Below are 21,213 nucleotides of genomic sequence, written 5' to 3'. Positions count from 1 at the left end.
CTTCCAGGGACCACATTCCATAAATTTTCAAATTGGATCCATCAACAACATCATTCAATCATCAAATATATCTGCATCAACCAATCTCCTTTTCAACCAACCACAACTGAATCAATCAATCACTCCATCAATATGATCATTCAGAATGTTATCACCAGAATACAGTAACCAGAACCCAATCAATAACCCAGAACACTGCTACAGCAAACAGAAGCAACTAAAACATATTTTACAAGGTATATGCTACTTCCATGTGTCTAACCTATGTGCATACATGCTTTCCTTAAAGCGAACCAGTGTACAGATCTGCAAATTAAATTTATGATGTATATGTTGTTTTGATATGCATAACCAGTGTGTATACGCTTCTTTTCTAAAGTGAACCTGCGTAAAGATCTGTAAAAGATGATTTAAACATAACAACTATTCCAGACTTCAATCATACCCAAATCATCATATTTACAAACTACAACATGCGCCAGTTATTCAGATGCATGATCAAACCACATAAAGATAATTCACTTCAAGCCTTATGATCTTGATACATCATTAGATCTTATCCATCATCAAGTGCTAAGGTTCTTCCTTGGTTCAGATCAATCATGACACAATAAGCCAATAAATTGCATATTAGATCTCACACTATATCAGATATTCGATACTTTCACACTTGGCCTAATGATCTTCTCCTCCTTTTATAGTTTTTAGGACTTTCTCAATACCATGGACCAAAACCACTTAGGACCAATACCTTGGACCAAATACCTGGGGTCAATACCTCGGACCCGATACCTTGGACCAATACCATGGACCAAATACTTTGGACCAAACATTTAGTTTCCCAAGGCATACGCGCTTTTCATTTTATGAAAGTGCGTGTGTACGTATACATGACTTGTATACAGTGAACCCGCGTGTGTACGCGGCTTGGTCAATGGTGAACCTGCATATACCTCTCTTTCTTCATTCTATGTAGTCTGATCTGTAACTCTGCGTTGTTAACCTGCAGTACTGTGATCTGTCATCTAAGTGAGTTGCTTTCTGAATTGATTCCTTGAAGCTACCCTGCATTTCATCACATTTGTGAACACTCCTGTCATGCATTTTTTCACATATGATATCTCTTCTGTAGATTCATCTAGTTACCATATATAAGAGATTTGTTCTACTACAAGAGGGTTGCCATCAAGTACAATACATACATCATAATGCCAACACTCTTCTCAGCCAATAACTGATCCTTCTATCTGGCCACTTCCTTTCTCTGTTTCTTTGTGGACTTTCTAGTCCCGACAGCCACATTGGATGTAGAATGCTAGTCTGTTGGCCAACGCTTGAAGACCTCTACAATAAGGTCATCTATAGCAAGATAGGGTAAGTCAAACCATTTCCGCTTGGGGTCCTTGCACACCCGGGTGTAAACGTGGTGGAATTCCACCTTGAACTCTGCGTACCATGAGAGTTGTTCAAACATGGTTGGTGACAACCATGTCTTCTAGTTGATGGCCATGTGAATACTTTCCTACATCAGTACCCAAAATACTTTACTCTCTGTGACCTGCACAGCGTCTTTGGTGGCCGAGAGAGATGTAAACTTCACCGCTTCCGGTAAATCCTTCTCCAGAACGGGAAAATGGCTATCCTTTGGAAAATCCCACGCGACTAGCACAATTGAGAGCAACAACCACGAATAGTGAAAGGTATTACTATCGTTTTGTGCCTCTCTGCAGTTCGTGAGGAATTCGCTACACAGGTAGCACGCCCAATTGAACTCTACGCCCTCCACGCACTGGGCTACCAATGAACCACTAGTGCTGGCATTCGTCCGCACGACACTTTCGCATAACTTTTCCAGCCAGAATTTGTGTGATAATCTTGACCGCGGGGTTAGTAATGCTGGTAATCAAATACCCGCGCAACGTTTTTACAAGTTTAAACTTGTCCTTCATCTTCTCAGCGAGGTCGCGCTCACTCGTATTTCTGCCAAACGCCTTGGCCATATTTAGTCCAGAGTGCAGTACTAATGTGATCCGATGGATCAGCATATCTGTGATAGGGATCGGCTCATTTAATCACAAGCACCCGTCATGCACTAGGCACAACAACTACTTAATGACAATCAGGTTGATATTTGACCGATGATAGTGTGACACCCATAACAGGTTCAAAAACCCTGACTTGTTGACTCCGCGAATCCATTCCATCGGCTCCAACGTGGTGACACTAGACTCCTTATAGAAAACCCTCTGCATGAAGGTGTCAGTAGAAAGGTGGGGGAACCACTTGTGGTCCACCAAATCCCAGTCCTCGAGCTTCAAGTGCGGGACCCACACCAAGCGCGGACCTTCAAAGGTGATATTCTTTGGCAATGGGGGTGTGTTGAGGGAGAACTGTTTGGCATCTGGTTCCTTCAGGACCTTCACCTTGCCCTTGCACGTAGGGATATACTCGGTTAGCTTAGAAATAGGGTCCACCCCCTCAAGGTCGATATCTTCTACGCCCTCCTCTGGCTCCAGATCTACCACCTTCCCCTTCTCCTTTGCACTCGGCTTTTCTTTTCATTGTCCCTGTGTAGCTACATGCTTTCTTGGTGACTTGTGCACCGGCATCGGCTTCTTTTTCTTATCCTTCTTTGGCTTGGGGACCTCTCTCGTCGACGTAGGCTTTTTCCTAAGCGACCTTGGTGCTGTAGGCACTGCTACTGGAACCTCCATACTCATCACTTCCAGAGAAGCTCCCTCAGAGGTAATCGCTCCTCGAGTGCTTGCAGTTTCTGCGGGACCTGGTCCTAACATGATGTCTCGAATAAGCTTTCTATCTCACTTGGGATACTGATCAAACACGAGGCTTATAATAAAATCCTCAAAGAACTCACGTTTCATGCACAATAGACAACATAACTCATAAATTATCAGAATGCAAAGTGTTTTTCACTGGACGACCACATGTATTTTATAGGCAAATTCGAATTCAAATTTGTTCATTCCCCCCATAATCCATTCATAAATGCTAGATTGGCATCAGATTTCCAAATATTTCACTCTTAAATTCAGTCTTAAATGTCTTAAATGTTAGTCGCCCACTCCTCTTAACCGTCTCTTAGCAGTCAAATCATTAACATAATTGGTAATGGTCACGTTCTGGCTACGTTGTGCGATTTCTCCTTCGATAGCGCGGCTCCCTTTCAGGATTCTTCTGGTACTATGATACCCTCTTGTTTTACGCAGACCCCTTGTCGTGTAGCTCAACAAACCGTGCAGTGTAGTTTACAGTCCCGCGCCTCCTTGTAGATGCTTGGAGCGCTAAGACTGTGCTACCATAATCTAGTCATGAGGCCAGATCCTCGATGTATGGCTTCAATTGGCTTCCATTTACCTTTCTTGGAAATGGACCTCCATTCAATTTTACAAGCTGAACTACTCCACCATCAGTAATCTCACTGATCACATATGGCCCCAGCTAGTGCATCTGAAATTTTCCTGGAAACTTATCAAACTTACTGTCATATAATAAAACTAAATTATTTACCTTGAAGGTGCGCAGTTTGATGTGTCGATCGTGCCATGCTTTTTCGCGTTCCTTCTGAACCTACTGATGGAATCCAACCAAAAATATACCTTCCTCGAGCTCTATCAGCTACGTGAGCCACTCTTCTAAGGCTCTGCGGTCCGCCATCCCTGTGAATGCCACTATGCGTAGACTAGGTACAATATACTCCATAGGCATCACAGCCTCTACACCATATACCAACCTAAAAGGTGTCTCACAAGTAAGCTTATTACAGGTAGTTCTATAAGCCCACAACATTGCTGGTACGTGCACGTCCCAATCATTCCTCTGTACATTGCAAACCTTTGTCAGCGCGTTCTCCAATATCTTATTAAACGCCTCAACTATCCCATTGACCTGAGGATGATATGGTGTACTCTTCTGGTGATAAACCTGGAATTCCTCTGTCATTGTGCTGATTGTTTCACTGAGGAAGTGTGTACCAGGATTGCCAATTAAAATATTTGGGTAACCAAACCTGGTCAACACATACTCAAATAGAAATTTCGCTGATGTTGCCCGTGTACAGTCCTTTACAGGTTGTGCCTCCGCCCATCTGGTCAAATATTCAGTCGCGGTGATGATATACCGTGCACCCGTCTTCTTTCCCGGAGGCTGAATTGGTCCTACAAAGTCAATTGCCCATTTCTCAAATGGCTGCAATGATACTTGCGAATATAAAGGCACCTCATCCCTCCATGATGGCTTGCCAGTTCTCTAACATGCATCGCACGCCCTACAATATGCTTTGGAATCCTTATGTAATGTTGGGCACCACAACCCAACGCGTAAAATATTCTTTGCGATTGCTTTTCCTGCATAATGGCCTCCCACAGCTCCTCCGTGAGCTTCAACTAGGATACTACTTCATTTAAAATCAGGCACATAGCATCATAATATCTCATCCAATCGCATCTTATACAAGTGACCTACAATAATAGAAAAATTTGCTTTGCACACCACCAATTCCTTCTTCTGTTGACGCGTGTATCCTTCTCAGGCCATTCCTGTAGTCAGGAAGTGGATAATGTCTACAAAGTGATTGTCTGTTACACACACCGCAAAGAGTTGTGCATTAGGCTCCTCTCCTATTTCAATGCGTGATAGATGATCTGCCCTACATTCAATCACCCTAGCTTCACAATTACTTCCAAATCATACTCCTGAAATAATAGCAGCCATTTGCATATTCCCCCCCCCCAACATAAGCTTATTGACTAGGTACTTTAATGTGTCTGTTTAGAAAGTAATTCCTGAACTTCTGGAGCGCGTACACCATAGCCAACCCTTCGCGGTCTATCTTTGAATAATTATTTTCAACCTTAGACAACTTCCTGCTTGCAAACGCTACAAGGTGATCCAATTCTCCTTCACTGACCTATGTCAGCACTGCTCCCAGCACAATGCATAACACATCCACATGCACATGAAATTCCTTCTTCCAATCCGAGAAGACTAGGATTGGCATGGTGACCATCTTCTCTTTTAATACATCCAGACTCCGCTGACATTCTTCATCCCAATAGAATGTAGCGTCCTTCTTCAATAGCTTTTCCATCGGCGCGGTAATCTCAACATAGCTCTTGATGAACTTTCGATACTATCCAATATGATCCAGCGTTTCACGCAACTGTTTAACACTCCTTGGCACCTTCAAATTAATTATGACAATGATCTTAGCAGGGTACACCATTAAGCCTTGCCTGCACACTACATGACACATCAAGATTCTGAAAGGGACACAAAATAAGCACTTCTTCAAGTTTAGCACGATCTAATACCTCCAACATGTACCCAACATCAAGCACAAACTAGATACATGGCATTTTACTAGTCCAAACACTCTCCAATCATCAAAATATACCTCCAAAAACTTGTGAATGAACTCCTTGAATGCTGCAATGACTACACACGAGAAGATTGCCAGCGCATTCTTAAGTCTAAAATGCATTGTTGTATACTGAAAGCATACCCACTCAGTTGCAAAGGTCATCTTACTCCTGTCTTTTGGCGCGATATTTATCTAATGGTATCCAGAGAACCCATCCATGAATGAATAGGCCTCCTACCCGCCAACATTTTCCAGCACTTTATCTATGAACGGAGTTGAGAAAGGATCATGAACGCAAACATCGTTCAACTTCCTGAGATCTACACAAATCCATATCTCATCCTTCTACGTCTTTTCCTGAACTACCATTGGACTCACCCAATCAGATTCCTCCACTAGTTCAATAATACCTGTTACTAACATCTTGTCCAACTCCAAGCTGACCTTTTCCCTTGTACTTGGGATTAAGGAGATATGGCCTCTGCTTAATAGGCTTCACTTCTAGTTTCAATGTCATTTTCATTACTCCTAAATCGCCTATGATGCCTTTTAAGTCTAAAAAAATTGTGGGAAACAAATCCTGATATTCGTGGAGCAACTTAGTGACCTTATCCACCATAGCATCATAGTAGTCCCATATCTTCGCAAACTTCGGCTCCACCTCCTTTCCAATGTTCACTTATCTAGTTTTCAGTGCCGCGGTGATATCCGGATTCTCTATCTGCGGTCCCTTAACTTCGTGGTGACCTTTTGCCTCTGGGATATTAATGTTCCTTGGATCCTTGTCTTCTTCTTCAGTAGTCACATTGTAGCACTCCAACGCATGGCGCAGCTGGGTGGTCCAATCTGGTTGAATCAGATCCAAGGTGTAACGCCCTGCGGTTGGCAAACAACTGAGCGTGCCCTCCATCCACCATGCGAAATAACTAAGGCATGAAACAGAACGTGGAACAACCAAGGACGAAACCTATATTACATAGGCGAGTTGGGGAGCTCGTCGTGCAAGCCAACCGAGGAGCGTAAGGCAAACAAGAGAATGAATTGAGGGGTGGTCCCGTGCCATGGGCGGGCCGACCTACAAAGGCATGTATTGTTTGATGAACGCGCAGTTGGGAGGAGTAAACGAAGGGTCGACTGAGGGCGCGACCTCCACACATCACAAGTGTATATACATATGAGCGAACGGTGGCATTTGGGGACATCGCAAGTTCGATCAACAATCGAAGGGAAGTGTGAGAAGGAGGTAGTAAGCCACAACGGAGGTGCAGGCTTATGCGCTCGCCCGCCGGGCAAGTCTACACGGAGTTTGCACATTCGGTTGAGGCTTGGGTGGAGGGCATTCTAAGGCGCCTGCCCACCGAATGACTTGAACGAGCTTGGTTTTATCTTGGGTGGTGGGTCGTGCACGGGCACACCCGCCCGACTTGGCAAAGTGAGTCGTGTATGGTGTATATGTTGGGTTGTGGTGAGACCACCATGTGCTCTTGCACGGGTGGGCGCCCAACTCGGGTGTAACGCTGATCAAGTTATACTCCCGATCATTTGTAAAATCATTCTCTCATATAATAAAAGATTATCTTACATGTGATGTTGTTCTCCTACTGTTCTATATGTTATGATGTTAATGGATTCCACACATTAATATTATGTTATTCATGAATAAAGATGAATGTTAAGGCATAGTTCGTAAAGTAAGATAACAATGGAAGATGTTATTTACTTAGGCGGCGCTGCACCCGTCCAATTTAACAAAAAAAGAATTGGGGGCGTGACAGGTGGTGTCGGAGCAGGTTCACAATGGGTGAAGCCGTTGCTTGAAGGAAGCATAGAACAGACATGTATGCAAGGAAAAGTTATGGAGAAATCATGGATTAACAGTCTGGGTTTCGTGGACTTGATGGTGCATGGCAAGACCATTCAAGCTCTGGTGGACATGGGGGCCACTCATAACTTCATGATGACACGATTAGCAAAAGAGGTTGGATTGATGATCTTCCCATCAAATGTGGAAGTCAAGGTGGTGAACTCTAGGGCTAAAGTGGCGGGTTTGGCACACGAAGTGCCTGTGCAGATAAAAGACTAGAAGGGTCAGTTGGACTTCACAGTGATGGAGATGAACGACTTCGATATGATATTGGGGCAAGATTTCTTGAAGGGAAACAAGGAATTTTTGTCCCCTTCTATGATGAGGTGGTGTTGCTTGGACAGTCACAAACTTGGACTTTACCCACTCATAGGCAAAGGAGGGAAGTCAAGGCGCAGCTTGTTTCTACATTGAGTTTGGAGAAGGCTATGAAGGAGTTAGATATGGAGACATATGCGGTGATGTTCAAGGATGTCGAAGGTGATGGAGTGGGGACGCTTGTTCCAACCGATATTTCTGAGGTATTGGCCAAATATGTGGATTTGATGCCTGATGAGCTACCAAAGAAACTTCCACCAAGGCGGGCAGTGGACCATAGCATTGAGCTTGAGCCAGGAAAGAAACCCTCGGCTAAAGCACCTTATCGATTGTCAAGACTCGAGTTGGAGGAATTGAAATGACAGTTAAAGGAGTTAACTGATGCGGGTTTCATCAAACCTTCAAGGTCCCCCTATGGAGCTTTGGTATTGTTCCAGCGGAAGGAGGATTCGAATGAGCTATAGATGTGCTGTGATTACCGTGCATTGAACAAGCAGACGGTAAGGAATAGGTATCCTTTACCATTGGCTGCTGATTGCTTTGACAAGCTTGTGAAAGCCTGAGTGTTTTCCAAGCTGGACTTGAGGCATGGATATTATCAGGTGTGGATAGCTGAAGGAGACAAGAAGAAGACCGCGATAGTAACAAGGTATGGTAGTTTTGAATTCCTTGTTATGCCACTCAGGTTGTGTAATGCTCCTGCTATGTTTTGCACTTTGATGAATGATGTCCTACAACCATACTTGGATTCGTTCGTAGTAGTGTACTTGGACGATATAGTGGTGTACAGTGACAACATGGAGGATCATAAGAAGCACTTGGCGATGGTGTTCGAGGCACTGAGGGAAAATCAGTTGTTCTTGAAGAAGTCTAAGTGTGTGTTCGCTCAGACTGAGATTCCGTTCCTTGGGCATATTGTTGGTCAAGGGTACATACGGATGGAGCCAAGCAGAGTGAAGGCGATCGAGGACTGGGTTGAACCGAAGAATGTCCATGAGATGAGGGTGTTTTTGGGCATGACCAACTACCAACGGAAGTTTGTAGAGGGGTACTCCAAGGTAACATCATCACTGACAGACCTATTGAAGAAAGACAAGAGATGGAGTTGGACGGATAAATGTCAAGTGGCATTTGATGATTTGAAGAAGAGGATGGTTACAGCACTGATACTAAAGTTGCCGGACTTCGAGCGACCATTTGAGGTACACACAGATGCTTCAGATTTTGCCATAGGAGGGGTTCTTATGCAGGATGGGCATCCAGTGGCGTATGAGAGTCAGAAGTTGCAGGATAGAGAACAAAGATATCTGGTCCATGAGAAGGAGATGACTGCAATCATTCATTGTCTTCATGTGTGGAGGCATTACCTGATTGGGAAGCCATTTGTTGTCAAGATGGACAACGTTGCATCAAGTTATTTTGCATCACAACCGAAGATTTCTGCAAAGCAAGCTCGTTGGCAGGACTTCTTGGCAGAATTTGACATGACTATCGAGTATAGACTGAGAAGACACAATGCGGTAGCAGATGCCCTTAGCAGGAAGGGACAACTTGCAGCATTGGAGGGAGAAGACCAGGAAGCTAGGAGTAGGAGTCGAGTTTAGATGTTAGAAGAGATGCAAAATAAGCTTAAGGAAAGTGTTGAGACCGATACTCATGCATAGATTATAGTGAAGCAGGTGAAGGAGGGGAAGACACGAAAGTTTTTTCTCTGAGATGGATTCTTGTTCTTTGGAAACCGGCTCTATGTTTCAAAGTCATCTGGGCTCAGGAGGCACCTTTTGAAGGAGTGCCACGACTCGCCATGGGTTGGCCACCCAGGGATGCGTCGTTCTTTGGCATTATTGGAGAGAGGATTCTTTTGGGAGAAGATGCATGAGGATGTAGAGGAGTATGTACATACGTGCATCATTTGTCAGCGGGACAAATTGGATACTCAGAGGCAAGGAGGTCTATTGCAGCCTTTGCCGATTCTTGAGAGACCATGGATGAGTGTCTCGATGGACTTCATCACTCAGTTGCCACAGGTTCAAGGGTATAATGGGATCATGGTCGTGGTTGATTGTTTTTCCAAGTATGTTGTCTTTGTTCCAACAAAGATACCTTGTGGAGCCGAGCGGACTGTGGAGTTGTTCTTTAAGAACATAGTGAAGTATTGGGGGATGCCATTAAGCATCGTGTCGGACCGAGATCCACGTTTTACAGGCAAATTTTGGACTACTTTGTTCAATTTAGTCGGGATAGAGTTGTTGATGAGTTTGAGTTACCATCCACAGACAGATGGACAGACCGAGAGGATCAACGTGTTGCTGGAGGACTACTTGAGACATTATGTGATGGATGATCAGAAGAATTGGCCTGAACTCTTGGATGCTGCTCAGTTCAGCTACAACATTCAAAAGAGTTTTGTGACATGGTACAGTCCATTTGAGTTGGTGAATGGACAGATGCCAGTCACACCGCATACCGTAGTGACATGAGGTTTCTTGAGGAGCCCTAATGCGAAGAAGTTCATGAAGGCTTGGGATGAGACCTTGGAGCTGGCACGGTTGCGCTTGCACGAAGCTGCAAGGAGAATGAAGAAATGGGCAGATAAGGGAAGACGGGATGTACACTTCAGTGTGGGAGATATGGTGTTTCTTAGGATAACTGGGGAGCAATTTCAAGTACCTAAGGGGACTACAAACAAGCTGACACGGAAGTATGAGGGGCCATTCCGAGTAAAGAAGAGAGTGGGGGAAGTTGCTTACGACCTGGAGCTTCCATACCATATGCACATGAAGCATCCAATTTTTCACATGAGTCAGCTGAAGAGATGCAGAGTTGATGTTGATCATCCAGAGAGAGTGGAACCGCCGAGAGGACCAGCCGGGATTGTGGACAAGCCAGATTTGGAGTTGGAGAATATTTTGAGCTTCAGAACTACAGGAATTGGTTGCCACATGAAACAGGAGTTTCTTGTCAGATGGAAGAATGCACCGGAGGAGGAAAGCTGGGAATTAGAGGACTCACTTTGGAGATGGAAGAAGAAGATTGAGAAGTATGACAGGAAGCTACTGAGACAGTCGGGATTGTCGAGGGCGCCAATGATTTCGAGTGGGGGAGGATGTAACGCCTTGCGGTTGGCAGACAACCGAGCGCACCCTCCATCCACCGTGCGAAATAACTAAGCCATGAAACAGAACGTGGAGAGACCAAGGATGAAGTGTATATTACATAGGCGAGTTGGGGAGCTCGTTGTGCAAGCTAACCGAGGAGTGTAAGGCAAACAAGAGAATGAATTGAGGGGCGGTCCCGCGCCATGGGCAGGCTGACCTACAAAGGCATGTATTGTTTGATGAATGCGTGGATGGGAGGAGTAAACGGAGGGTCGGACGAGGGCGCGACCTCCACACATAACAAGTGTATATACATACGAGTGAACGGTGGCATTTGGGGACATTGCAAGTTCGATCAACAATCAAAGGGAAGTGCGAGAAGGAGGTAGTAAGCCGCAGCGAAGGCACAGGCTTATGCGCCCGCCCGCCGAGCAAGTCTACATGGAGTTTGCACATTCGGTTGAGGCACGGGTGGAGGGCGTTCTAAGGTGCCCGTCCGCCGAACGACTTGAACGAGCTTGGTTGTATGTTGGGCTGTGGGTCGTGCACAAGCACACCCGCCTGACTTGGCAAAGTGACTCGTGTATGGTGTATAATGTTGGGTTGTGGTGAGACCACCGTGCACTCTTGCACGGGTGGGCACCCGACTCGGGTGTAACGCCGGTCGAGTTATACTCCCGGTCATTTGTAAAATCATTCTCTCATATAATAAAAGATTATCTTACATTTGATGTTGTTCTCCTGTTGTTCTATATGTTATGATGTTAATGGATTCCACACATTAATATTATGTTATTCATGAATAAAGATGAATGTTAAGGCGTAGTTCATAAAGTAAGATAACACTGGAAGATGTTAATTACTTAAGCGGTGCCGCACCCGGCCAATTTAACGAAAAAAATTGGGGGTGTGACACAAGAGATCCTGCAATATTCTAAAAATATCAGCTAAAGTTATTATAGATATATATATAGCAAAGAACCAACACATTGCTATGCTCTTGACAACTCAAGAGAAAAAGCAAGGTGCATATGACACCTAAATAAAGTGCTCTTGACAACTCGAAAATCAAAAGAAAAGAAGTAGAATGTGTATTATGTGTAATGTATTATCAACATTAAATATTTATAGATTAATGCTAGTAAAAAATGACATTAATCGAAGAATTCCCTTGAATATAATATAATGGATTTGCTCAAATTTAAACTAACTATGACCTCGATATGAGGCCAAATAAGATGTATTCTTCCCTTCAGTATAATATAATGGATTTGCTCAAATTTAAACTAACTATGACCTCGATATGAGGCCAAATAAGATGTCAAAACTTTTCATTCGATAAAAAAAAAATGAAATTTTGCATTGGTTTATGTGTCTAAATAACAGCCTGCAAAAAAACGACTATAATCCCTTTTGCTAGAAGAAAGCAGCACGAACTTAAAAAACCATTGAAAGTGGAAAGTAAAGTAATATAGCCAAATTAGAATATTACAAATTTCTAAAATATTATGGATTTGAGATTCTTAATATAAAATTTGTAGAAAAATATGTCATTCCTTTTTCTTTTAAGTTACCAAGGAAAAATATATACATTATTATTATCAGCCCAAAAGAATAAGCGTGTATATGAGAGAAGAATGAGAGAGAGTAATCTAACATAAATCACAAGGGTGTTCATTGATATTTTTTTCATAAAATAAGTTTTAAACGTACCATACACTTTTTTTCTTTAATTTACATTTATAGAGTTTTTATTTTTATGAAATTATAAATTTTAGATATCACGTATTATGAATAATGAATAAGAACACATCTTGTTTCCGGCCTGGAGTATGCCGTAAAACTGCTTCTGCTTGGCTAAGAGCTCGTCTTCCTCGGACGTAAGGAAACAGGTTAACGGCCCAAGACCCAGAGGCATCTGGCAGGAGTGAAAGCCTGCTCCCTTATGGACCACCAGCGGGTTATTACAGGTGGCGTGGTTTTCCTTGATAACGGTGATGAGTCAAACCGACATTCGCGGATAGCAGCCAGAGATGGCTGTCCTCACTGTTGGTTTGACACCTGAGTTTGATAGGTTTTGCCACCTTCGGAAAAAAAAAAAAAAAGAACACATCTTGTTTGTTTAAATTATTAGATTTTTATGTCGGTTGATACAATCACGAGATAATTTATTCTAATGTGATATAATGGTATATTTTAAATGTGACATAATTGTACTTTTATTTTAATATGATAGATACTTTTATTTATAAATGTAAATTTTATATTATTTATTAATATTTTATTATATTTGTTCGTAAATATAATATATTTAGTTTTTTTGATGTGCTATTAATTTTTTTATTAAAAAAATTTAAATTTTATGTCAAATTTAACATTATGAAATGAAATTTATTATTTTTAAATAAAATTTATTTTCATTTATCTCAAATATTATTGGTTAAAATGTCTCCACTCTAAAAATGACATTAATATATTATCATTAATTACTTATTCTCTCCCACCCCAAAATAAAATGTTAAGCATTCCATTTTTGTGTTGATCTAAAATTAATTAATCTTTAAATAAAAATTAAATAACATTCTATAAAAATAACACTACAAATTGATTTTTTCTTTTAATATTTTAATTTTATTTACTTAAATTTTTATCGTTTCAAATTCTTTTGCTCTTATTCTACCATGATTACTCATGGACGAACATGGTGAATTCATTAAAAAAAAAAATTACGGAATGCGTTGTTCAGCTTGGACGTGAAAAATCAATCCGTTGTTCAGCTTGGACGGGAAAAATCTTTGGCGTGAATGCACTAAAGGACATGGCAATGAATGTAGGGGTTCAAGATAGTTCAGATCCTCTCTCCTACGCTTTACATTTAGGTTTTTCAATCAATATTATAAATTATGGAAATTTAGAAATTCAAAACAAAAACTCGTCGATCGATTATAAGGTAATAAAAGTACAAGTAAGCCAGTAACTTTACTCTTTCCTTAATAACAAGGTAATAAAAGTACAAGTAAGCGAATAACTTTATTGTTTTTTTAATAAATCTGAAAAGATTAGGCTCAACCATCGTCACCATTAATTGCTCTACCGCTGATAAGTACAATTAAATTTACATAGAAAAATGTTAATCTGAACTGCAGGTTAACTATAAGCATCAGTTAATTAAATGTTTATAAAATATTAAATGTATTTTTATATTGTATTATTGAATTTTAAATTAATTTTATAATTTAATTAGGTGATTTCTTAAATTTCTTTATTAAAAACGATTGGACAAACTACACTTGCATTATATCTTTCAACTGCAAACTAAATACCTCGCTTTTCCTTTCTTAAAAAAAACCATTTTTCCTTTTTTATTAAATAACCCGGTCCTGGGACCCTGTTTCGGCTTTAACCCCGTAAAGCAATTGAAGTTACGAGGAGATGTGTCCAGATTATATTTTTTTGACCTATTTCACTCGGCCGTAGGTTATAGTATCAATCACGCTTCTGTAAATATGTACAAATTGTGAATTTGGGTTAATAAAATTTCTATAAGTGAGACTCACTTTCCTACACTAAAAACAATTATCAATTCTGTAAATAATGCAATCTATTTTGAATTTTTCCACAGACTAAAATTTTTGTTTATCGTTAATTTTATTTATTTATTTTTATTTTTATTTTTATTTATATTTATATTGATTAAAACTATTGAGATCTTATTATGCAATCATTGTGATGACCCCGGAGAATGTAGATATTTGAATTTTACTGTGGTAAAAGACAGAATTAAGTATAACATTGGAAGATTGTTTTAAAACTTTAATAGTATTTCTTTTTATTTATATGTGTATTAAAAATATATTAAGAAAGAAATACTTCTTGAAATGCTGGCGACTTCTGAGAGGGAGTTGGAAAAGAAAATCAATTGTTGAAACTGCACTCAACTACCTTCCCTAACTGGAAAGGCTTCCAGGGAAAAAGGGAAGGGGAGAGGCAAAAATCTGCACTCAACTACCTTCCCTAACTGGAAAGGCTTCCAGGGAAAAAGGGAAGGGGAGAGGCAAAAATCTGCGCTGTAGAGACAGGCAGAGAAAAAGAGGAAAAAGATTGAAAAGACTAAGTCTGGTAAGGACCAGATAGTCAAGCACTGAGTGCAATCTTGCTGAGGATAGTGATCCGGCAAGAGAAAGCTAGGGGGGAGACTCTGGTCTTGAAGGACGAGTCTCACGGTTGGGTGGATAAACAGAGAAGCAACAGGAATTGCAGGTGATCCACTGAGGAATTTATCTGCTCGGCAACGACCAGGTAAGTAGAAAATCCCTTGGACATCTGTAAAGTTATCTGTTTTGTTTCTTGGTAGGAGATATGCTCAATACTCTATATATTGCTGCATAGAAAGTGACTGAGGAGTAATAGATATCTGAATATAGAGATTGTGTTCTTTTGCCTCTGTGAAAAAACAAAAAGAAAAAGAAAACTGTGCAGGGTGGGAATACCTTGAGCGAGGGAATTCAAGCGCAGAGATTAGGTTCTGAGGATTAACCACACAAATTTACTGAGCAGTGAATATTCTTGAGCCGCAAAAGCTTCAGTCTCATTGTAACCGGACGGAGACAAAACTGTAAAACTAGGAAGTATTCAGTCTCACTGTAACGGGACGGAGACAAAACTGTAAAACTAGGAAGTATTAAGGGTTATTGGTAAACCTACTCCCTAGGCATTCTACCCCTAAGAGAAACCCTTGCCGGAACTAAAAAAAAATATCATGCAGTGGAATGGAATAACAATAGGATTAAACATAGTATGGGGAAAACAATGGTTAAATTCCTGAGAATGTAAATGAGTTATGGTTGCGAGTAAGGTAAGAGAAGGAATAAGACAGGCTATAGCAGCATACCAAAAAGGACAGAGATAAATTGGAAACTGTAATTAAAAATAAACCCATCGAGTTGGATAATTTACCATGGTACAAAACTATCTTCCAATAATACTGTAACAAAAGTAGACATTAAGCATTTAACGAGTAACAGAAGTGAAGTAACATCTTTCTGCAATCCACAATCTCGAAAAAAAAAGAAAACAGAGCTGTAAATCGAGATATCTGGTAGAGATATTAGATTCTGAACAAAATTGTTTTTGTAAGGTAAAATCAACCTTTGGCTGCCCGTTGTGAGCGGGATTAAAAGCCGCAACACATATACATAGTAATGCATAAAGTCATATTCATGCCTGGAACTGCTATCAATAAAATCATGCGAATTTCCCAACAAACCTTCTTTACCGAAACAGTAAGGAGGGTTTTGCCAATCAAATATCCATAGTCTTATGTCAATATAAAAGACTGTGCAAACTAGATTAACGGACAATGAGTAACTGTTAAAGAAGATACATAAAATCTGGGTCGTTATTGCCCGAAAGCATGCAACCATCATTGCTAACGTTTCATTCATAGGAGTAGAGACAGAACTCTAATACAAAATTTAGCAAAAGCCGCAAGGCTACAAACATCCTATTATCATAAGAAGTAAGTAAAAAGATTGTATTTAGACATTGTAAACCAACGAGAATGTGCATCAAGCTATACCCATACATATTCTTGAATAGTAAGGTCAAATTTGTAACTACTCAAAACAGCGGAAAACAGGCCTTCATCGATTTAACATTGCTCAATCCTGAATCTTGGTTTTGGTTGGGCTCCACCTGGAACCCATACGTTTGCAATCAGAAGAGGCGTAAAGTCGGTCAGGTGTGAACCTCCTGTCGCTATCTGCGACCAATAATGGGAAGGGGGTAAGGTTGTGGATCGTTGGGTTGTGCCTAGGGTACGAGGGAGAGAAACCCCTCTGCTACCAGACATAAAATGAAACCACTAACACAGAACAATTGCTCTAAGAGTGATTGAAAAAGAACGTACCTGTAAGGAAGTCGGATAAGTCAGAAAATTGGAAGGAGACCTTTCTCTTCCAATAGCAAGCTTGGAAGGCTGGGCAGCACCGCGCCCCATGAAAACAAACAAGCATGGTGTCCATTAGTCCAAAACAAACCCAGGAAAAATCTCTAAACAGAAATAGAAGCCGGCAGTGCTAGAACTCAAAATATATAAGGATAGCAGATGTAACTTTACCAAGAAATTATCGAAAAAGTGTATATGATGCCTCTGGATGGTCGCTCGGTGGTCTGAGGAACTCAAGACGGTCCTCTGGCAGCAATGAGGCGGAGCGGATTGAAGCAAGGTCGCCAAGCCTTGTGGAAATCTCGAGAAGACTGAATAGAGTCTAGTGTCATAGGATTAATCTGTGGTGGGAACGCCAGAGGCAGCGCAACCCTTGGATAGACATCAAAACATCCTGACCGTCGAGCAAGGCGTGAAAACCAAGGGCGCGAACCCCAGTACACCCTGGACCTCACCCCTTCACGTGAACAAGCCGGCGAAATTAAATGCCATGGCCGGGTGTTAAACGCTGGCATCGCCAGCAGTGCACCCTCTGTACAGTGCCTGTGACAGATAGTTAATTCCGGCAACGGAAAAGGCGAAGAAGTGTTAACCAAATCATATCCGGTGGACCATAGGATCGGAGAGTTAAATTGTAAGGCATTCTTCGTACAGGGGATTAATGCCAACTTATGGTAATGTAAATATAAAAAAAAATTAGTCCCGGGGTATGTGACAAATTGGTATCAGAGCCAAGGTTTCCATACTGTGACCTCTGGGACAAGTCTGAACACGTTAAACATGTGGTAATAAACACAACAATTTTTTTTTAGCTGTTGCAGTCACAATTTATTATGTACAATAAAACAGCTAATAATGCTAACTACTCTCCTGATTTCATTTTAGGCCAAGGCAAAGAAAAACAACAACGAGACACTAGACAGTGACAGTAAGTATGCAGAGAGCTAGCAGTGCTCCGCACAGATCGATAGCAGGTCAGGAACCTGCAATAAATCCTAGGGATAACCCAGAGCTATGGGTACAACTTGGCGAGGAGACACGTAGCACGAACCTTGCAATATTAGAGACGGTCCAGGAACTGAAAAATGAGATGGCCCGATTACGAGAGGATAATGCACGACTGACGGTGGAGTAAGAAAGAATTTTAAAGAGTTTGTCTGATAGGCAGAACCCACCACTAGCTAATCCCAGCGCGGAACAGCAGAGGATGGCAGAAGAACGAAACTATCAAACAGAGCCTGAAAAATCAGAAGAGGGGGAGGACCATTCTGACAATGCATCCGAACAGCAGACTTCAAAACGTCAAAGAGTGGAGCTACAGGGAGAATTTCGAAAAATTAAACCCCCACACTTTGATGGGGAACAGGAGGAAGCAGCTGAAGCATGGCTAATTAACATGAACAAATATTTTCAGCTGTATGAATATGACCACAACCTGAAGGCACGACTGGCCATCTTTCAGTTACAAGGGAAAGCGACCCTATGGTGGGAAGAGGTTAAGATCGTCAAGGGGGTAAGCGAACGGACCATAACGTGGGAGAAATTTCAGAAGTACTTCAAAGAAAGATATCTGACCGAGCGCTTCTATGACGAAAAGGCAAGGGAATTCCACGACTTGCGGTTAGGACAGCAGACTATGGACGAGTTTATCAATCGTTTCACCTCCCTGCTTCGCTATGTGCCCTACATTAAAGAAGAAAAAGCCAAGGTGCAAAGATTTGTCAGTAGTTTACCCATGTATATACGAGAAAGGATTGAGTTTGACAATCCTAGGACGATGGATGAAGCTATCCGCAAAGCCAGAATCTGCTACCAGCAGAATAAACAGAAAGGAGACGCTCCAAATAAAAGATGGAATGAAAAAAGGGGTAGTAAAATAGTTGGGAACAGTAAAGGAAGTCGCAGCGGTGGAGGTAAGGGAATTAGCAAGGGGCAGAACAGCAGAATTGTACAAAGAGGTTCATTCAGATCCAAGCCAATCAATGAATCCAGAGTGAGGAAACAGTCTACCAGATTGGAGGGCGAAGGAGTAGCCAGACCCCCAGTTCAATGTTGGGGTTGTGGAGGACCACACTACGTCAAAAATTGCCCGCAGCGGAAGGGAACTGATCAGATATCCCAGATCCATGAGGCATCGACCGTTGGCGATGTGGGACGTAGCGTGCCAAGGATTAACGCAGCCCTGGACGATCGTCAGGCGGAATACCAGCCGACCATGGTGGAATTTGAAGGTAAAATTTCAGATCTTTCTATAGCTGTTCTAATTGATCGAGGAGCTACTTTAAGTTATATTAGCCCAAAGATAGTAGAACAATATAAGCTACAACCTGAAAAATTTAAGAATCCATGGCTGGTATAGCTAGCTACAGGGGCCAAGAGACGAGTGTTGGCAAAAATTAATAACTGCCCTTTAACAATAGCGGGACAACCAGTAGTGGCAGATTTGAATGTGCTTCCTCTTGGTTCATATGATGTTCTGATTGGGATGGACTGGCTAGAAAAGCACTGGTCACTAGTGAACTGCAAGACGAAAACCATTTATTACAAAGATGACTTTGGAGAGAAGCAGGAGATGCAAGGGATTAAGCGACCAGTGCAGGTTTGGCCAATCACTGCATCCTAGCTAGCTAAATGTATCAGAAAATGATGTCAAATTTATGCCATTCAGGTAGGCTATGCAGATTCAAAGGATAAAACAGCCACGCTGGATAACATCCCTGTAATACAAGAATTTGCAGATGTATTTCCGGAGGAGATACCCAGGCTACCACATAAAAGGGATATAGACTTTACCATTGAATTGACACCAGGGGCAGCACCAGTATCCTGGGCACCTTATAGAATGAGCGTACCTGAGTTAACAGAATTAAAAATGCAACTACAAGAACTGCTAGACAAAAATTATATTCGCCCCAGTGTATCTCCATGGGGAGCCCCAGTGTTATTTGTCAAGAAAAAAGACGGAACTCTTCGAATGTGTATAGATTATCGTCAGCTGAACAAGCTCACAATCAAAAATAAATATCCTTTACCTCGGATCGATGAACTTTTCGATCAAGTGAAGGGTGCAACAATGTTCTCTAAGATCGATTTGCGATCAGGTTACCACCAGATTAGGATTAAGGAGGAAGATATCGCTAAAACAGCTTTCAGAACACGGTATGGGCACTACGAGTTTGTAGTGCTACCTTTTGGGTTGACCAATGCACCCGCCACCTTTATGTGTTTAATGAACAGCGTGTTTCATCGATTTTTGGATAAATTTGTGCTGATATTCATCGATGATATTCTGATTTACTCTCGTTCTAAGGAGGAGCACGAGGAGCATCTCAGGTTAGTACTACAAACTCTCCAAGAACACCAGTTGTATGCTAAGTTCAGCAAGTGTGATTTCTTCAAAGAGGAAATACAATATTTAGGCCATATAATCACAAAAGAGGGGATTGCAGTGGACCCTGAAAAGATAAGGACCATAATGGAATGACCCGTACCAAAGGATGTGGCAGACATCAGGTCTTTTATGGGATTAGCCGGTTATTATAGAAGATTCGTGGAAGGTTTTTCAAGGGTAGCATACCCTATCACTTCCTTACAGAAAAAAGGAAGGGCATTCAAATGGACTTCAGAGTGTCAGCGAAGCTTTGAGCAACTTAAGCATTTGCTCACCACAGCACCCATCTTGAGTATAGCTGATCCTAATAAGGATTACGTGGTATGTACTGATGCAAGTAAGGAGGGTGTGGGCGGTGTGTTGATGCAAGAAGGAAGAGTGATCGCTTATGAATCAAGAAAGCTAAAGGAGCATGAGCAGAAATATTCTGCCTACGATTTAGAATTAGCAGCCGTCATACACGCACTGAAAATGTGGCGGCATTATCTCATGGGGAGAAAATTTCTGTTGTTAACAGACCACCACAGTCTGACAAATTACTTCAGCCAGCCTACCTTAAATACGAGGCAAGCCCGCTGGGCAGATTTTTTAAGCGGATTTGATTTTGATATTAAGCATTTGAAAGGGAAGGAAAACCGCGTGGCCGACGCGTTAAGTCGGAAGGTGCAATGTTTGTATGAAATTTCGTCCAGTAAATGGAAGAATCCCTTGAAAGAAATGATAAAAACAACAGCAGATCAAGATGTTGAATACCAGCAAATAAAACAGCAGGTACAACAATTTTCCAGCGAAAAAAATCAGCAAGGATATGAATTAGATGATGCTGGAATGCTGCATTATAAAAAGAGGTTGTATGTACCTAGTAAAAACAGTCTTAAAAATCTGATTTTGGATGAGTTTCACATCAGCCACTATGCGGGACATCCAGGGTACCAAAAAATGATCACCGCACTTCGAAAAGAATACCATTGGCCAGGAATGAAAAAGAATGTAGCTGAATATTTAGCGCGGTGTTTGGAGTGTCAACAGATCAAAGCAGAGCATCTACACCCAGCAGGGTTATTACAACCTTTACCCATTCCGGAATGGAAATGGGAAACTATATCTATGGATTTCATAACAGGGCTGCCTCGGACAAAGAAGAACAATGATTCTATTATGGTAGTGATAGACAAATTGAGTAAGACAGCACACTTTATACCCGTGCAATCCACC

The sequence above is a fragment of the Pinus tabuliformis genome, chromosome X (genome assembly GCF_031772625.1).
Source record: "Pinus tabuliformis cultivar Carrire ecotype Pingquan chromosome X, CPIR1, whole genome shotgun sequence".
NCBI lineage: Eukaryota > Viridiplantae > Streptophyta > Pinopsida > Pinales > Pinaceae > Pinus > Pinus tabuliformis.
The sequence above is the reverse complement of the archived record's forward strand: the minus strand, read 5'-3'. Positions refer to the sequence as shown.